The sequence below is a fragment of the Paroedura picta genome, chromosome 1 (genome assembly GCF_049243985.1).
Source record: "Paroedura picta isolate Pp20150507F chromosome 1, Ppicta_v3.0, whole genome shotgun sequence".
NCBI lineage: Eukaryota > Metazoa > Chordata > Lepidosauria > Squamata > Gekkonidae > Paroedura > Paroedura picta.
The window spans coordinates 192,658,578-192,678,967 of record NC_135369.1 but is presented as its reverse complement, the minus strand read 5'-3'; positions in this window follow the sequence as shown (position 1 = coordinate 192,678,967).

The window sequence follows — 20,390 nt, the reverse complement described above, 5'->3', positions numbered from 1 at the left end:
TGGATTTGAGGTGATTTAAAATTTCCTTCTGCAGCAAGAAGGATTGATCCGGAGTGACCCTACCTTTATTGCGCGATATCTCAGACTGCTTTAAAGCCTGAATATCCATTGGGAAAGCAAGCTCCGTGGTAGAGAACCTTTGATAGGCTACAACTGGTCATGTGACACACTTGCCTTAAAGGAGAAGCCCCTAATTTCTCTCAACTTCTGTCAGTCCTGGATTTTTCCTCCCTCCTCTGCCTTTTTCGATCCTCTCCCCCTCCCCTCCAAGAAAAGAAAGAAAGAGGCTTGGCTCCCCCCCCCCCCCACCTTCTGAGCCTCCCTAACCACGTGCAGAAGACTTTCCTGTTTCAATGGGGAAGGGGGGGAGAGACGAAGACCCGAGTTCAAAGCGATCTGAATTCAACAGGATTGACAATGGAATAAAGAAAGTAAGTGCAGACTCTGCTCTAGTGTATTGGATATCCCACCCTCCCCAACTGGAAGATTTCTGAAAAAACCTAGATCCCAATACCAGTAACATATTTGAATCCATTTTTTAATAATGAAATCCCTTTTATTCCAAATGCAATAGACCCAAACTGGAAAATACAGAGGGGGAAAAGGCTGCAACAAAGTCACAAAAAACAGCCATGAAGGAGTTGCGCCCCCCCGCCTCCCCCCGCCATTTTGTAAACTTCCTTCTGCGGTCCCTTAAAACACCTGCTGTTTAAAGAGACTGCAGAAGAAAGCCTCAAAACAGCTGAGCAGTGGAAGCAATCTGCTCTAGCACCTCAGCTGTTGTTCAGATTTGCCAGTAATTCCTGAATCAATCTGGGATTTTTTCAGGGATTTTCCCCGTTTTCATTAAAAATCACATATACATTTGGGATGCTGAAATATACATGAACAATGACAATGAGGTGTTTTCCAGGTATATTTTCAGTTCAAGTAGACCCAAACACCACACCTCCATGGACCATTGGTCTGATTCAGCAGGGCTCTTCTTATGTTCTTATGAAATAATTAGGGGGTGGTGACTGGCATACTGGCATCACCCTACCAAGCTGAGGTCACTTCTGGTAAAAACTGGAAATGATATCATAGGACACTCTAGGATTTCCAAACTCCATGGTTAAATCATATAACAGGAGATATGGCAGCCCAACAACGCAGCTATGTCCACACAACAGCCAGAACTGCAGGTATTTGCTCGATTGCAAAGTGTGGCCAGGGAGCTGGAGCCAACAACATAAATATAGTTTCAGCAAATGCTGTGGGTGAACTGAAGCCTTCCATATCCTTGTAAGGAGGTGGAGCTACAGGCTCCTCCCCTCCTGGAACAGCCTGCTGGTTCTTCAAGGGGCTGATCCTGCTTATGATGACTAGTCCTGCAATGGGCCTGGGCTTGTTCAAGGCTTTCTGGGGGTCAGCTGGGCAGTTGCCCTTGGTGCAGCAGCAGGCTCTGAGGTATAGGGTTTAGGGTCCAAATCAGAAGGCATATCGACATTCCAGGATGTGCAGGCTGACTCAGACGCATGGGGCTCCTCCTGTATATCAACAGAAGCTCCTGGAGGTGTCCCAACTTCCTCCTTCAGTGGCAATGCTTGGTGCCCAGTCACCTCCTCCTTTGGCCTCTTCTCCTGACATGGGGTCTCTAGTCTGGTCTGAAGCCCCTTAAATGATTAAGATAGAAGGGAATCCCCCCTCCCCCAATCAGTTCAGAGAATGGGCTTAGCTGCCCTCAGCTGAACTGAAACCCAATTAGGATGGCATTTTACTGTACTGTCACATAGGCCTCGTCAACACACAAAGCTGCCTTCTACCGAATGTGAACTCTGGTCCATCAAGTTTAGTATTGACTACCTAGATAGGCAGTGGGTTTCCTGGGTCTCGGGCTGAGGTCTTTCACGTCACAAGATGGCTCCGTCCTGTAGCAGCTCCATTGAATGTCTCTGCAAGTCAGTTTTCACGAAGATGGGGCACGGGAAGGGAAGGAACAGAGAGAGCCTCTTTCTCTCTACCCACTGCCAATTATTGTGCATCACCTTGTACTCAACTCGAATCTAGAAGGACTGACAATGTACCTCCCAGCGATGAATACCACTTAACTCCAACGAAGTCTCTTTTGAATTATACTCCATGAAAAGCCCTGACCGGGATAGCCCAGGCTAGCCCCATTTTCATGGACTTCAGCAGCTAAGCTGGGTTGGCCCTGGTTGTTACTTGGAGAGGAGACCACCAAGGAGGAGCAAGGTCATGACCCAGAGGCAGGCCATGGCAAACCACCTCCGTGTGTCTCTGGCCATAACTCATCTGTGACTTGATGACTAAAGTGCAGCAGGATTGAAATTGAATGGGGTCACTCCGGCATGACTTAAGAAGACGGAGGGGGAGATGCGGCCCAGGCTGCCAGCGTCCCAACCCACCCAGGTGAGACATGCCCTAAGCACCAAGCACAATACTCCAGAGTTTGATTTTTCAAATATGCCTGTTATCTTCCATGAATCTAATGCCAACAAAAGATTCAGTGTAATGGGAGAGATTCACCCCGGAATGAGCCTCTCTGAATTCTTCGAAACGGCCTGCTTGCCCTGAACGCCAGGAAAGCCAAAGGGAATTCCTCTCCGCTGGAATAAACGACAACTCTGGTTTGGCTCTTTCTCTTCTCCAAACAACAGCCTGATAAGTTCCCCGCATATTAACGCCGCATAGTTATTTGTCCTCCTCTTCTTCCATTTCTCTCTCCACCCTTTGTCTTCACTGAATTCCTGCCTGCTCGGGGCAGGAGTCCCAACCGGCTGCGTTTCATTCCCTGATTTTATGTGCCGTCAGAATGCCTTCCCTGGCTGTGAATTAGGAGCCTTTTTTCAAAACATTTCCCATGTAGTTCCTCCCCCCCCAAAAAAAGTGGGGAAGGGGAAAGTGGTGGGATTAGACAGCTGCGATCTTGACAGGCTGTGCTGGGACTCGTCACTTTGACATAACCAGCCTGGTGCCAACAAAACTGCGCAGAAGGGATGAAGCCTGACAGAGCACCTGGGCGTCTTGTGGGTGTTCCTGCTCTTCCCCTCCCCGCCCACAAGAGCAGAGCCCCAGAGCAGGGAGGACGGCAAGCCTCCCTTCCCTTCAGCCCGTGAGAATCCACCAGTGGGCTAACGAAAGCGGCTCATTTTCTCCCCCGTCCAATTGTTGCTCATTTTTGTACCTGTAATAAGTCCACAGCCGTGAAAGCCAGCAGGGTGTCATGGCTAAGAGTGGGAGAGTAATCTGGAGTTTGGGGTCTGATCCCTGTCCCCTCTGCCTCCTCCACACACACACAGCCAGCCAGGTGACCTTGGGACAGTCCCAGTTCTCTCAGAACTTTCTCAGCCCGCCTCCCTCACAAGGTGTCTGTTGTGGGGAGAGGAAGGGAAAGCAATGGTAAGCCACTTTGAGACTCCTCAAGTGAGAGAAAAGCGGGGGATGAAAAGCTATTCTGGAGAGCCAGCATGGTGTCAAGAGTGGCGGAATATACTCTAGAGAACTGGGTTTGATTCTCCCCTCCTCCTCCCCATGAAGCCTGCTGGGGGACTTGGACCATCCACAGTTCTCTCAGAGCTCTCTCAGCCACACCTGCCTGCTGCAGGGATAGGAAGGGAAAGTGATGGTACGCCACCTTGAGACTCCTTAGAGTAGAGAAAGGCAGGGCATAAAAAGCTACTATGGAGAGCCAGCAATGGTGTAAAGGGTGGCAGACTCTAATCTGGAGTTTTATTCCCCAGTTCTCCACATGAAGCCTGCTAGGTGACTTTCAGCTAGTCACAGTTCTCTCAGTACTCTCTCAGGCCTCCTTCCTCAGAAGGTGCTCTTTGTACGGAAGATTCAAATGAGTAGCTGTGTTGGTCTGAAGTGGTACAATAATATCAGAGTCTAGAAGCACCACAAAGATTGATTCCAGGCATGAGTTTTTGAGTGCGAGCACTCTTCCTCAGGATGGTAGACAAAAGTGTAATTGCCAACTAGTTTTAGCAAGGAAAATCTTACTTTCTGTTTGTTTGCCTTTTTCATGAGTTCTTTTTCTACAACAAGTCTGCTTATTGGGGCCTAGAGAGGAACCTGACATCTATGTGGTCTGGACCCCGTGTACCCGAGGGATTGCCTCTCCTCGTATGTCCCCCAGAAAGCATTGTGCTCTGAAAACACCAGCTGGTTGGTCATTCCTGGCCCCAAAGACCTTGGAACAGCTGGAGGTGGAACTTCCCCAAAGTGTAAAATAGCCACTGAGATCTCTTCATTGATATTGACTTTACTTTCATCAGCAACCGTCTTTCTTGGAGTCCCCAGTCTTTTTGACTCAAACATTTTCAGCCTCAGGGTACCTTTGGGATTCTGTCCGAGGCAGATCCTCAGCATGGCTGCCTCAAGAGGCAGAGCCAATCACGAAATGGGAGACAGAGCCACACACAAGCAGAGGAAGCCCATGTACAACAGGAGGCAAAAAACACACTTGGAAAAGGGAGCATGAGAGAGAATAAAACCAGCAGCTGAAGCAATCTTTTTGAAAAATCGGCATGGTCAGTCTGATCTCCCCTGCGCACCCTCTCCTCTCCCCCCCCCCCGCGGTGAGGCGTTTTCTGTGGCGGCCCGGAGCGGCCGATTGGGGGGACGAGGCACACAACCGTAAAATTCTCCAGCGGCCAATCAGAAACCCTCCCCATCTGGCCCCACTCACTTTTGAAAAACACTTGGGGCCGTTCCGCATTCGTCCAAAATAGCACAATGGTTACTAATTGAAATCGCTACAGTTTTGCCGTTATGCACAACGTCGTTGACAATCTGCAACACTCCTGAAACCGATCTGCAAAAAGCGCTTCGTTGTTCCCAAAAAGTGGATTCACCCTCTGGAAAGTGCTACACTCCTGCAACCAATCTGCAACACTAGCGGGAAAGTTCTGTGCGTTACCATTGTTGCGGTTTCTGCAAAGTCCCTCCCCCTGGCTCTCTCCTCTGATCTTCCGGCGAAGCGATCGCCATTTTTTTTTCTCCGAGCGAGCGGAGATCAATGCACCGGCAAACCTTCGTTTACCCAGTGAGGCTTCCCCGGCTGCAGTCCCTCTGTTTAAAGTCACCAAGCACAAGCCCGTTTGCTGGTTTATTTTCACTTTATTTTCACTTTATTTTCACACTGTTTTCGGTCGAAAATCGCACCGTGAGGGGGGGATTTTTTTTTTCACTGGGGGGGGAGCGTGGCAACGATGAAACGGCAGCTCAAACATCACCTGCTAGCTGGATGGGTCTCTCCGTTGCAACGAATCAACGCATATTCGTTGCAATGGGTGTGTGTGTGTGTGTGTGTTTTTTAAAACCTTCCTTAAAGGGAAAGGGGCTGTTTGGGAGCATGATAACGGCCGCCCATTGGCTGCTTGATGGCCAGGGGCGGGACACAGCTCAGTAATAGTGCTTCCTTTCTAACGATTTTTGCCGAGACCGGAACCCTGTGGGAAACGATAGAAATGCAACTGGATTCCACTACAAAGGCAGGTATGCATAACGACGAATTCCACTATTTAAAATGGCGATTTTTCGTTCAGCAAACAATTTGCTACATGGATCCCGGTGCGGAATGGCCCTTGGTGATCCCCAGGAAAGGTGATGGTAGGCAAAGCGGTGTCCACAGGCACCCTTGACCTGTGATTCAGCACTGCCAAAACAATTCCACTTTGTACTGCAAGAGGGAAGTCACTTGTTCGCATGTTCTCTGTCGAGCCGGTCCATTTCTACGGCAGATATCTTCAGAGTATCATCTTGTAAGACGGCTCTGTTATTTCCAATAAAAATGCAAATTAATGTAAGAGATGCCCAGATAGAACTTTGCATCATAGCCCCAACCTGTTATCCAGGAATGAGAATTGGACTGGCAGGCTCTGTGCTGCGGCTCCCCGTGTGCCGGCAGTTGCCCCTCAGGGGGAAAATAGACGGAGCATTTCTGTGCAGGCACATATTGTTCTCCTGCTATCTGTGCTTCTCATGGACGGCATCCTTCAAAAGAGATCCTTTTTCTCTTGCAGACTATTAATCAAAGCAGCATCCAAATGCACGCCCTAAGATCAATGCATCTCCTACCCCCGATTCACAGTAAAATGTGCTCATGCGCTGTCAAACAAAGTCTTTATCTCACATCTAAATAGAAATGCTTTGTGGCAAAGCGGAGCCAAGGCGAAAAGAATCGTTTTCTTTCTCTTGGGTATATGAAGGGATGGCTTCTGTGATTTGGGGACGCAAACGTGCTAGACGTTGAGTTGAAATAGTCTCTCCTCGTTCAACCACCAGTGTAGGCAGAAGGTGTGCTTGCTGGATTCACCACTGACGCCACATGATCTTCTGCACAGAGTTGGTGCCTCTGTCCACGCTATCTCTGTCACAGGCACGGTGATGGGAAATGCTGACCGCCCAGCAGGTTAACCTAGGAAATTGCAAGGGGATTTGGCGTGGAGTCAGGAGACGGTGGGGTTTAAGAAGGGAGAGAAGTCTCTTGGATATTTTTCTAGAGACTCCCCCCTCCGAAGCAGCCATTTTCTCCGGGGGAACTAATCTCCGTCATCTGAAATCTCCAGGCCTCACTGGGGGGCTCAGAAATCACAAAGAATCCTGAAGAGGGGTCACTAGAGTCCAAAAAAGGTAAAGTCATCAATTGATGAAAGAAGATGATATTTGTCTGTCTTTTCCTATTTCTAATTTATTTGTAGCCTTCATCAAAGCAGCGTCCAGTTACACCTGCTTTCAAACTGTTTTCCTCAGTGGCAAAAACAATGGCAAAAATTCTGATAGTCCCTGGAGTACGTTTTAAGTAGTAAACACCACTTTTCTCAAAAGTGGTGTCAGAGAAAACACCTACAAACCATTGGTTGCAAAATTCTGTTCCCAAGGGTGACCCACCTTCAGTAGAGCAAAAAGCCTAAGTAGAAGCAAATAGTCCTTGGGAGGTTGGCACCCCTGCTGAAGGTAGTTTAAACAACAACAACAACAATGTAATTGTTAAAAGTAGCAGCTTCTAATCTGGCGAGCCCACTCCTCCACAGGAAGCCACTGGGTGACCTTGGGCTAGTCCCAGACCTGTGAGAGCTGTTCTCACTGAGCAGTTTCTCTCAGAGCTCTCTCAGCCTCCCTTCCCTGTTTGTTTGTTTGTCTGCTGTGGGAGAGGAAAGGAAGGCGACTGGAAGCTGCTTTTAGCCTCCTTCGGGTAGAGAAAAGTGGCATCTAAAGGCCAACTCTTCTTCTTCTTCTTCTTCTTCTTCTTCTTCTTCTTCTTCTTCTTCTTCTTCTTCTTCTTCTTCTTCTTCCTCCTCAGTAATATAGGGGCTCTCTCAGCCTCCCCTCCCCCACAGGGAATCTGTTGTGGGGAGAGGAAAGGGAAGGTGATTAGAAGCCACTTTGAGACTCCTTCGGGTATAGAAAAATGGCATATAAGAACCAACTCTTCTCCTTCAGAAAGCTTTATTTGTGATGCACTCAAAAGCTCACACCTTAAATAAATCTTTGTTGGTCTTAAAAGTGCTACTGGACTCTGATTTTATTGTTCTTCTTCAGACCAACACGGCGACCCACTTGGATCTACGATTTTATATCCCACTTGTTGGAGAGTTTAGGAAGTAATTTACGCTCTGCTGAGGTCCCTCCCCTCCACAGACCTCTCCATCCGTAATCTCCAGGAATTTCCCAACCCCAAGCTGGCAACCCTGCTGTTAATTCTGTGGCATGCCCCTAGAATTAAGAACCAGGCCTGAGCGTCCTTCTGCATTGATTCTGCTGGGCCACTTTGCCCTCCCTCTCCGGTTTAGACCTTGTTCAGAGAAGATAGTTTGTTTGTGTTTTCCCCTCCCTAGCCCCCTCTGCATGTCTTTTTATTTTCATCTCCTTTGAAGTCGTAAATCCTGCAGGTGACCAAACTTTCATCCATAATCTGTAGTGTTCAAATTAAAAGAAGCGGGCTATAGATTGTCGGATTTTCTGTGCACCCCAGCTAAATCCTACGAGGGTCCCTGGTGAATGGATAAATCCAGGAGTACAGAGGGAAGCTAAATTGATCCAATCGATATTGCCACATGCAATCATGCTGTATTCATCACTGGTCAACAAAACCTGGCTATTTCTCTCCCCCCTCCCCGCCCCTCCAGCCTTAAGAACTTGCTAGTTAAGGTTGCAGGATCTTGTTCAGAAGAGGTGTCTGGCCATCCTGATCCAAAAGCATTAATTACGGCAAACTCTTTGGATTTTTGCTCGAATAACAAGGGCTGCTCAGGCCTTTGCTTCAGCAGCTGCATCGGAGATGAGAAGAGAGCCCCGCATTTCCCCCCAGCCAAACCTGGCAATGGCTTGCAAAGGCACCAGAAAGCATGTGTATAAATGCCTTCTTCCCCCCTGCAACATTCAATCAAAAAGGTTAAGCCCCTGCTGAAGGAAAAGATGTATTTGCAAGTGATTAGTTCTCTTTCTATCAGGCTGCCACTTGTCTGTGTTCTTTGTCTGATGTTTAAACAAAGCTCTTGAACCCACCGGGTTGTAGTCTCTGATGTTGATTTATAGGTAGGAGTGAATTCCAAACACCGGGCAGAGAGGCAGGCCTTAATAATAATAATAATAATAAAAAGCAGAGACTGCCCTCCTGCTGGCGAGCGGGTGAGAGGGAAGTCGAACCGTTCTGCTCCTCAGTCTGGCAAGAGCAGGTGTGTGAGAGGAGAGTCCTCCAGGAACAAAGACTCGGGGCTCTTCGCCAAGGGAGGGGTTCAGCTGCTCTCAAGGCCCATGTCAAAGCCACCTTGAGGGATTATAAATGTGCAAGACACAAATCACAAAGGTAGGCAATGAAAAGGACTGAGCCAACGGACAATCCAGCACAGGCCAAGGAGCACGTAAGCAATGGAAATCAAATGGCTTTCACTTCCTTGGTAAAAGTTGGATCAAGGATCAAATTATTTTAGCCATGACACAAAGATGGGCTTGTTCAGGAAAGCTAAGGTGTCATGTTCCATGGCAAAACTCCCCAAAGAAGGCAAATTCAAAGTTATGGCTAGGAACATAGTAGTTTATTCAGGAGAGTACAAATGGCTTCACAAGACTCTTGTGACGCCGAAGACAAAGAGAAGCAAAAACGTAGAGTAATTATGGAGACAAAATCCCCCCCTCCTTCTGTATACAATTCAATTTCACACAGAATAGTTCTTATCATCAAAGTATGGTTGACACCTCCAGGTGGACAAGAAGAAGAAGAAGAGTTGGTTCTTATATGCCGCTTTTCTCTACCTGAAAGAGTCTCAAAGCAGCTTACAATCGCCTTCCCTTTCCTCTCCCCACAACAGACACCCTGTGAGGGAGGTGAGGCTGAGAGAGACCTGATATTGCTGCTCAGGTCACCCAGATGGTTGCATGTGGGGGAGCGCAGAATCGAACTTGGCATGCCAGATTAAAAGTCCACACTCCTAACCACTATACCAAACTGGCTGACATGTTGACCTCGCTTCCATGTAGTAGCACATTGTGTTAATTTTCACTCTCCTCCCTGCACCAGAACGTGACCCCCCCCCCCCCCATCCTCTGCTGGCAGCTACAAGGGACATGACAACCCTTCACAGTAATAAAATAAAACAGTAATTAAACACTGTTATGTACCTTTCCCATTCCCCTCTGATTCTGTGTACACTGCCCTGAGACGTCACAACAAGGTGCCGTATTGAATGGAAATTTATTGTTGAAGCTGAAGCCATAACAATCATGCAAACAAAGCATTAAAACAGTAAAATGAAAAATATATACATATACGTCACAGTATATGTCACAATATATATCACAATAAGAAAATATATCACAATAAGAAAATTGCAGGTGCAGAATAAAATAATTGAAGTGAAATAAAAGAATTACACATCAGCTACAATATGGATTCCTAAGCCATACTTGAAATTAACCTTTTTATAATAATGATGGATGAGAATTGTCTGGAGCAGGGGTAGTCAAACTGTGGCCCTTCAGATGTCCATGGACTACAATTCCCATGAGGCTCATGGACATCTGGAAGGCCGCAGTTTGACTACCCCTGCTCTAGAGCAGTGGTCCCCAACCCCCGGTCCTGGGACAGGGACCGGTCCGTGGATCAGTCGGTACCGGTCCGCGGCTCCTCCTTGTCCTCCTCCCCGGCTGCTGCCTTGGGGGCTGCCCTGCCACTCAGCTACCGGCTCACCTTTGGTGTTCTCTGGTGGCCACTATGGCTGGGGCTCCCCCTTGGCATGGCACTGCGCAGCTGCTGCTGGAACCACTCCCCAGCGGGTGGTGGGAAATCAGGGGCACTGGCGGGAAAGCAAGTGGAGCAGGGGCTCGGGCGGTGGCAACATCCCTCGGCAAAAGACTACCCCCCCTTCCGGGCCTCAGTAAAAATCTCTGAAGGATGGTATCAGGATCAGTCCCCTGATCTCTGCCATGTTTTGAGATTGACCAGAGAGACTCCATCTTTTGTAGAATGTGTGTTTGTAGAACCTTTGTAACCCCTTTTATGACCCTGAGCTATTTCACAGGGCAATGTGCATTCTCCCCTGCTGGGACACTTAGTTGCAAATGTTGCTCTGTACTTTGTTAGCTACACAGAAGGGCGCCGATTCCACCAAGGACGCCGGAGCCAGAGACGGTCTGGAAGGAAGCCCTGGATGGCACCTGGAAGCAGGGAGGTAATTCCACCCTGGGAAAGTGGGGACATTTGGGCGGGAGAAATGCATTGATAATTGCTTGCCGTCCATGTATCAATTAGATTCGACTCCAGATGTTAGAGTGTTCAGAACTACTTCCAATAAAGCTTTCTATTAATACAGAAGCCTAGTTGTGGGTCTGTCTGCCTTTGACAGACGGACCCACGTGATAACAGACAGGTGATCAAAAGGCCTCTTTTGCCATCTAGTGGGAAATTCCGGGTGATTTGGGGGTGGAGCCTCAGGAGCATGGAGTCTGGGGAGAGGAGAGACTTCAGTGAGGAATAATGCCGTAGGCTTCCCCTTCCAGAGCAGCCATTTTCTGCAGGGGAACTGAGATGCTGTAATTCCAGGAGATCCATCTGGAGGTTGGCAACTCCATGTCAGCCAGTGCACACAGAAGCTGTATGATCCACACGTTGGACATATGAGAGCTGACACATCTTTGCCTTTGAGGCTATTATACTAACTGGGGGATCTGAAAAGGTGTGAAGAAGACTGGACATACGGGACTACTCATCAAGTTTGCAGATGACACCAAATTGGGAGGACTGGCAAATACTCCGGAAGATAGAGACAGAGTTCAACGAGATCTGAACACAATGGAAAAATGGGCAGATGAGAACAAGATGCAATTTAATAAAGATAAGTGTAAAGTTCTGCATCTGGGTCAGAAAAATGAAAAGCATGCCTACTGGATGGGGGATACGCTTCTAGGTAACACTGTGGGCCATTTCGCAGGGCTTCAAAATAGCACAATGGTTGCTAATTGAAAACGCTACTAATTTGCCTTAACGTACGACGTCACAGACAATCTGCAACACTCCTGAAACCAATCAGCAAAAAGCGCTTCGTTGTAGCGCTTTCAGGGGAATCCAGAAAAGTGGATTCACCCTCCGGATAGCGATACACTCCTGCAACCAATCTGCAACAGTAGCGCTAAAGACCTGTGCGTTACCATTGTTGCGGGTTCTTCAAAGTCCCTCCTCCTGAGCCTGTCCTCCAAACTTCCGGCGAAGCGATCGCCATTTTTTTTTCTCCGAGCGAGCGGGGATAAACGCACCAGCGAGCCTCTTTCTGTTTAGAGGCTTCCCTGGCTTCAGTCCTTCACCTTTAGTCACTAAGCACAAACCACATAAAAGCCCGTTTGCTGAAATAAAGTCCCTTTATTTTTTACACATTAATTCAGCCGAAAATCGGGCCCGTGAGAGGGGGGGGGGAGATTTTTTTTTTATCACTCGAGGCAGCGTGCCAACGATCATACAATCAAACGACAGCTCACATTAGGCAGCTGGATGGGTCTCTCCGTTGCAACGAATCTACCTAGATTCGTTGCTATGGGTCTGTTTTTTTTTTAAAAAAAACCTTTCTTAAAGGGAAAGGGGCTGTTTGGGAGCATGCTAACGGCTGCCCATTGGCTGCTTGACGGCCAGGGGCGGGACGAGCTTGGCAATAGCGCTTCCTTTCTAGCGATTTCTGCCAAGACCGGAAGCCTGTGGGAAATGCTAAAAAACGCAACTGATTCCACTACAAAGGCAGGTATGCATAACGACGAATTCCACTATTTTAAATGGCGATTTTTCATTCCGCAAACAATTTGCAACAAAGATCCCCGTGCGAAAAGGCCCTGTGTGTGAACGAGACCTTGGGGTACTTGTGGATTGTAAACTAAACATGAGCAGGCAGTGTGATGCAGCGGTAAAAAAGGCAAATGCCATTTTGGGCTGTATCAGCAGGGGCATCACATCAAAATCACAAGATGTCATAGTCCCATTGTATATGGCACTGGTCAGACCACACCTGGAGTACTGTGTGCAGTTCTGGAGGCCTCACTTCAAGAAGGACGTAGATAAAATTGAAAGGGTACAGAGGAGAGCAACGAAGATGATCTGGGGCCAAGGGACCAAGCCCTATGAAGATAGGTTGAGGGACTTGGGAATGTTCAGCCTGGAGAAAAGGAGGTTGAGAGGGGACATGATAGCCCTCTTTAAGTATTTGAAAGGTTGTCATTTAGAGGAGGGCAGGATGCTGTTCCCATTGGCTGCAGAGGAAAGGACACGCAGTAATGGGTTTAAACTACAACGATATAGGCTAGATATCAGTAAAAAAAATTTCACAGTCAGAGTAGTTCAGCAGTGGAATAGGCTGCCTAAGGAGGTGGTGAGCTCCCCCTCCCTGGCAGTCTTCAAGCAGAGGTTGGATACACCCTTTTCCTGGATGCTTTAGGATGCTTAGGGCTGATCCTGCGTTGAGCAGGGGGTTGGACTAGATGTCCTTTATGGCTCCTTCCAACTCTATGGTTCTATGATTCTATGCAAAGGAGGACAGCGAATAATTTGGCCTGTCGCCCGCAGCGCCTTCCTGCATAGAATTGTGTCTTCCTGTGTCCCCTGAAGGCAGCTGATTCAACTCTTGTTTGGGACTGCTTTGCAAATGCCGATTGTAATTTATTCCCACCTATAGTTAACTAAGCCAGGATTTCTCCCCAGAGCAACTTTAAGATGCAAAGATTGTTTTTTTCCTTGTACGTTTGTTTAAACAAAGTTCACCTTTGTCACCGAGACACAAGGCTGTTAGGAAGTGAGCGTTCCTGCTTTAGATAAACCTTTGGATAGTTTTTTATCAAACTAGAAGTAAGATCTGCATTGCTTTGATATGGAAACTGAAAGGGAACTTTTTTCTAGCACAACCTCTGTTCCAACTTTTGTTTGGCTTTTGATCAGGCAGTTTCTTTCTGGAAAGCAGGCTCAGGGATTGGGAGTCCCATCAAGTCACAGCCAATTTAGGGCAACCGCATAGAGGGTGGGGTGCTTTGGCGTCCAAAGTGGCCATTCGCGCCCAAAGCAGCCAGCGCCGTGGGGTGGGGGTGGGAGGGGAGGGGTGGGTTCTGGCGCGCTAGCACCCATGCCTCCCCTCCCTCCCCCACGCTGCAGCGCTGACTGCTTCGGGCGCGAACGGCCCCTTTGGACGCCAAGGGGCCCAACCCTAGTCCACAAGAGAGATCCCAAAGTGATTTGCCCTTGCCTGTCTCAGTGAAATACCCCTGGGCTCCAAGTCCTAACCTTGCTTAGCTTCTGAGATCTGACAAGACTGATCTAGCCTGGGCCATCCAGGCCAGGCCAGAGGTCCAAAGATGGTTTGCCATTGTCTGTCCCTGTGGAGCAGCTCCAGACTTCCTTGGATGGCTCCCATCCAAGTCCTAACCTGGGCCAACTCTTCTGACAAGATCAGGCTGACTTGGACCATCTGGGTCAGGGCAGAAGCAGCCCCCAAATGCTCAAATCAAAAAGTTTGCACAAAGACACTGTCGAGGACGACTAGTTTGGGCAGCGTGGGGGGTCCGGAGAAGGAGCGTGCTGACAGGAGCGGAAACCTAAGAAAGGAAGATCCAGAGGAAGAGATCCCGGCAGACCCTCTTTGGATACGAAACTTACATAAAGGGATGTGGGGAATCCACCAGGGGTGGGGGAAACGGTAGCACGGGGGCAGTCAGTACCAGCGGGGAGAGCAAGGGAGAAACCCAGGGCGGGGCGGTGGCGGAAGGGCGAGGTCCGCCTGAGAAGCCCGGAGGGTGGAGACAGGGGCTAGAGAGGCTACTTAAGGAAGCGTCAATGAGGAGATGGGGTTGGAGGCATAGTGACGGAACTACCCTGAACCCAGGAGCGGGAGAGAGAATACCGACTCCATTCTGAGACGCTGTTTCCTACAGATAAAGCCTTCTAGTCCTGGGTCGCCCTCACCGAACAACGTGGCGGACCCGAAGCGTGGCAAAGACCCGGCGGACCCTGACAGACACACACGGCATTTGCCAAGATATTTGGTGGCAGCCCATTGCATGGACTGAGAGCCAATGCTCCCTGCCCACAGTCCTCCTGACCCAGGGAGCTCCCAGTGTGTCTCCACCAATATCAGGCATGATCAGCGAGGGTATCAAGTTGTCTTTGGAAAGCATAACTGATCCAGGTGAGGTCCTGCCACTTTGGTTTGGCCCCATTTGAAGGTGTCTTCCAGCCCTCCTCTGACAGCAAAAGTTGCCATGTTGGAAGGAAGTTCCGTGGGGCAGTGGAAGAAGAAGAAGAATCAGAGGAGGAGTTGCTTTTCATACCTCACTGGACACTACCTGAAGGAGCCTCAAAGCAATTTACAATCACTTTCCATTCCTCTCCGCACAACAGACCTCCTGTGAGGTTGGGGAGGCTGAGAGAGCTCTGACAGAACTGCTCTACAAGAGCAGCTCTAAGAGAACAGTGACTGGCTCAAGGTCATTCAGCTGGCTGAATATGGATCAAACTCATTCTCTGGATTAGAAGCTGCTGCTCTTAACCACAACACTAAGATGGCTTCAAAGGTGGATAGACAGGGAGGTCAGATACAAGCCTCAATTTTAAAAAAGTCAATTAATTTAATTTAATTTCAGCATTGGAAAGAATTTAATTTCAGCACTGGCAGAGTGCTTGACTTCCAGACAAGTAAACTTCTATTTTAGAAAGTCTCTTTATTCAGAAGTGTAGACATCCAACAAAACCACAGGCAGGACTGAAGTTACACACAAGGGTTGGTGTATAGAAAACACAGGCACATCACCCTTGGGAAGGTGATGACTCCGGTTTCAAAGGGAGACCAAACAATCCTACAGTCTCAGTACAAAGCCCAGGGAGTCACAGGCACAGGGGGGAGGGAGCCCCGCGAAGCTTTGTTGTGGGAACCTAAAGTCATAAAACACAGACTAAGGAATTCAGCCTTGAGGAGCGAAGCAGAAACATAAACTAGGAAGCATCACAGGCCTGGCAAAATCTGACAGCTCTAATAATCAATCACAACCAATATGACAGAATTCCAGGGATTCTGACGCCCACGGTCATCTAATCCAACCCCCTGCCAATCCTGGAACTACAACTATAATATCCTTGACAAGTAGGTATCCAATCGATACTTGAAAAGTTCCAGTGACAAAAAAATCCACCAATATCTAGGGCCATTCCGCACTCGTCCAAAATAGCACAATGGTTACAAACTGCCGCTGCTTGAAGACGGCCATTGAGGGGGAGCTCCCCACCTCCAGAGGCAGCCCATTCCACTCGACTCCCAAACTACTCTGACTGTGATTTTTTTTTTTCATTTCATGAGAGGAACTATCTCCCCAGGAAGGAATATGAAGACACAGTTTACATCCACAAACTTTAAATGAGTCTATCACTTTGGACTCTTCAGGAAATGAGTTCTTGAGGGTCTTCTCCCTGAGGGGAAAACTGAGCAGCCCACATTTCTCTTGGCCCACAGGGTGGCCTAGAGATAAAATGGTTATTTGGTTGGGTGGATGTGAGAATGCAAGAGATGTCTCCTGCATTCCTCAGGAGGTCACAGGAAAAGCGCAGCGTATTCAGATGATGCTCTTCTATTCCCCATTAACTTGAGAAGGTCGGAAGTCAAGAAGGGTCTCTGCTCTCTCAAAGAGGAAGCCTGAAGGCTTTCATATTTCAGTTCTCAATTGCTTTGCCTTCATCGAATCCTAATATATCCATGTGACCGGACGTTCGAGAGGATGACTGCAGCAAATAGAGGCCAGAAGAACAGGTGAAGGATTTCTCTTCTGTTGCTATTTTCCTTCAAACACCAATGATGAGCAAAATGAAGTCTTTGGAATATCAAACTAAGGATTCGGAGGTCCGACAGTGCCATCCTAAACAGAGTCATGACCTTTGAGGTCTACATAACTCCATAGGCCTTGGAAGGTATGACTGTCCTTAGGATTGCATTGCAAGACTGCTACAGTCTGGAAAGGGCCAGTTCATTTTGCAGGAAAACTATTCTTGGAGTGAACCAGTTCAGAGAAAAATAAGAGAATGGCTAGAAGTCATTGCCTTTCTTCTGCCATTTTCTATAATGGGGGTGCTCCTCTGTTGTAGAACATATTTCTTCAGCTCTAGGAACTTTCTGTTGCTTTCAGTCAGCTGGAAACCTCTAGTGGTGCAGGAGCGACATCCATCATGAAGACCTTCTCTGCAACACAACAAGACAGGCAGAACTGGAAGCAGGTCATGATCTTCAAACCTTAGTGAGGAAGAAGGCCAGAAAAAATATCCATGGTGTCTGGTTTTCATTTCAGTGTATATGGGACAGTGCATCATGCCTTTCTCCGTTTGCAGTAGGAAGTAGTAGCCTCCAGGAACAATTCTCAAAGGACAGCTTCAGGTAACAAGCATCATAAATTGTCCATTTGGGTAACTTATTGATGATTCTCCATGTTCACATGGTTACTGGATGATCTCTATTGAGTAGTTCTATCTCGTTTGAGGAATGGTTTAGCACACAAATTAGTAATTTATAATTTGCATTTACTGGTCTGGTCTGATCCATCGGGGCTTTCTTATGTTCTTTGAAGGCCTTGGCCTCTCTGCCCTATTGTAGGCTCTTCAAAGGTACTGGTTGGCCATTCTACGAGACAGGATGCTAGAGAAGATGGATCACTAGTTTGATCCAGCAGGGCTCTTCTTATGTTCACTTTTATAACTCATGTAAGTTTATTTCTGTTTGTTTGGAACACACGAATTCAGGGTTGTTAAACTTAGGGCCATTTCGCACGGCTTCAAAGTAGCAGAATGGTTGCTATTTGGAAACGCTACTAATTTGCCATAACCCACGATGTCGTAGACAATCTGCAACAATCCTGAAACCAATCAGCAAAAAGCGCTTCGTTGTGGCGCTTTCAGGGGAATCCAGAAAAGTGGATTCACCCTCCGGATAGCGATACACTCCTGCAACCAATCTGCAACAGTAGCGCTAAAGACCTGTGCGTTACCATTGTTGCTGGTTCTTCAAAGTCCCTCCCCCTGGCTCTCTCCTCCAAACTTCCGGCGAAGCGATCGCCATTTTTTTTTCTCCGAGCGAGCGGGGATAAACGCACCGGCGAGCCTCTTTCTGTTTAGAGGCTTCCCTGGCTTCAGTCCTTCACCTTTAGTCACTAAGCACAAACCACTTAAAAGCCCGTTTGCTGAAATAAAGTCCCTTTATTTTTTACAAATAAATTCAGCCGAAAATCGTGCCCGTGAGGGGGGGGGGGATTTTTTTTTTATCACTCGAGGCAGCGTGCAAACGATCATACAATCAAACGACAGCTCACATTAGGCAGCTGGATGGGTCTCTCCGTAGCAACGAATCTACCTAGATTCGTTGCTATGGGTCTGTGTTTATTTTTAAAAAACCTTTCTTAAAGGGAAAGGGGCTGTTTGGGAGCATGCTAACGGCTGCCCATTGGCTGCTTGACGGCCAGGGGCGGGACGAGCTTGGCAATAGCGCTTCCTTTCTAGCGATTTCTGCCGAGACCGGAAGCCTGTGGGAAACGCTAAAAAACGCAACTGATTCCACTACAAAGGCAGGTATGCATAACGACGAATTCCACTATTTTAAATGGCGATTTTTCATTCCGCAAACAATTTGCAACAAAGATCCCTGTGCGAAAAGGCCCTTAGTGTGGCTTGTCTGAGCCACAACTGGCCAAACGAAGAATCTCCTTTGTTTTCAATGGAGGTTACCAAAGAGAATTAGCCCAAGAGAAAGTTCTCAAAGATGCTAATTAAAGTCTGAATATTTGTCAAAGGAAACAAATAATTGTATTTGATTTGCAAATATGTAAAGGAGTTTGCATTTCAGCTCTAGGGTAAATATATCAAAGAGCTGAGATATTCTCTGATGGTAAAGTATCTTGAAGAAACGCAACAGAAGTGATGTCCTTTATAAACCTCATTCTTGGTTGTTTGTACCAGGATTTTATGTTGGAACTCGGCTAAGTCTCTCTTTGTTCCCACAGTGGCTTCAGAGGTGACAATTTCCTCAAGGAAGTTCCCCTCCTGTTTCAGCAATATCCTGACTTCATGGACTCCTATAGCCTGTTGCCTGGGCGAGTCAGGTGCACCAGTCCCAAACTGGAGAAGTCAGGAAGAAGTAATATCGGAATGATCAGGTATTTACAGAGCCTTTGCAGCAAGGCTCCCACTGCCTCCATTCAATATTTTGCAATTTTTACTTTAATATATTAGGATAGTTTTAGAGTATACAAAATTACAGATCATATAGACCTGGGGGGTCATAGGTAGAGCACCTGCTTGGAATTCACAAGCCTCAAGGATCGGTTTCAGGATCTCCAGGTCTCCAAGGGACTCAAGAGATAGAAAGAACATTTCCGGCTTGCCAGCCAATGGCAGTAAGACCAAACTATGCTGTGATAGACAAACCAATGGTTTGCTTCAGCATAGATCATATATTCCTCAAATGTGATATTCGCATCAGAGACTTTTTAAACATTACAGGAGGGATCCCCAGTTTTTCCGCCACAGGAGGTGGACGCAATCACAAGATGGCTGCCAGAGGGGGGTGGGACCACCACAAAATGGCTGCCAGAGGAGGCAGAGCCATCACCATGTGTCAGATTAGCCATAACTCTATTGGCAACTCATCAACATTTCTGGAAGAAGCATCAGCAGGAAAACTTGTAGGATTATAAATCTGTAATGAACGCATTGGGTAAAAGTGTTCTCTTCTCACCCCCCCGAATTTATCTTCAGCCATGCGATCCAGAGTTTTGTGGTGGCCGCTGCACAGCCAATCAGAGTTTTGATGGCCAACCAGAAGACCCTGCTGGGCAAGAAATCCACTTTCTAAAAATACTTGGCAGGTGCTAGGAAAGCTGTCAGAGGGTGACACAAGGGAGATCCACACATTTTAGATCTCAATGCCATTTAGTGGAATATTTTTACTGGCTTTGCGAAAGGTTTTCGACAATATAGAATAAGCTCAAGAAATAATTTTGCTTCCATCTGAAATCAGTAGTTCTTCAAACTCTGTTAGATTTCTCAGAACTTGTCTCTTATTGCAAATGAACGCTGGACGAGAGACAGGGTAGTAACTGACCAGGTCCCGAGGATTCAAATATGCTTTCTTCAATAGAGAGCAAACCACTGCCCCTTTCAGACTATTCGGGAAGGTCCTGGTGGACAGGGACAGGTTTTTTATTTCCCGGAGTGGTCCTCCTACCTTCTCCTTGCTTGTCTCTGGAGCCACAAGGGGCAAGGGTCTAGGGGACAAGCGGTAAGCCTCATTGAAGCTGGCAACCTGTTGACATCGGCCACTGAGTAAAGTCCACATTCAGGGCACTTTGCAACTGGATTTCATTGTGTGGGATGGCAAAATTCCCTTGCAAACAGTCACTGGCGGGGACTGAAATGGCATTATTGAGCATGCATTTAATCTGCCCTGAGTTCAGTGAGAAGGTCTGACTAGAATTCATGTAAGTATACAAAACAGAAGACCTAAATGCATGACTCCCACAGAATTATATCTGAAAGGTATCTTAATCCTCCATGAGAGGAAATGCCTGGCCGTTCTCAGACATTGGGTGCTCTTGGGCTCCAGGCCACTTCGGGATTTGGATCTACAAAGTGACGAAGGGTGCTCTCCTGCTGGCAGCCCTGCTTCCCTAAATCCCCACTGCATGCAAGGCTGCAAGCCAAGAATGCCGATGGAGAGGCCGTGCTCTTCAGAAAGAATTGCTCTTGTCTTTTTGATGGGAAAACATATTCAAGAAATGGAACATGCAGTAGAAATCCGTTATGGGAGTAATTATCAACTGGCAAAATTTAAAGGACACAAGCTGAAACATCCAGAAGGCCGGGGATCCGGGGCAAGCTTCACCAGTGACCC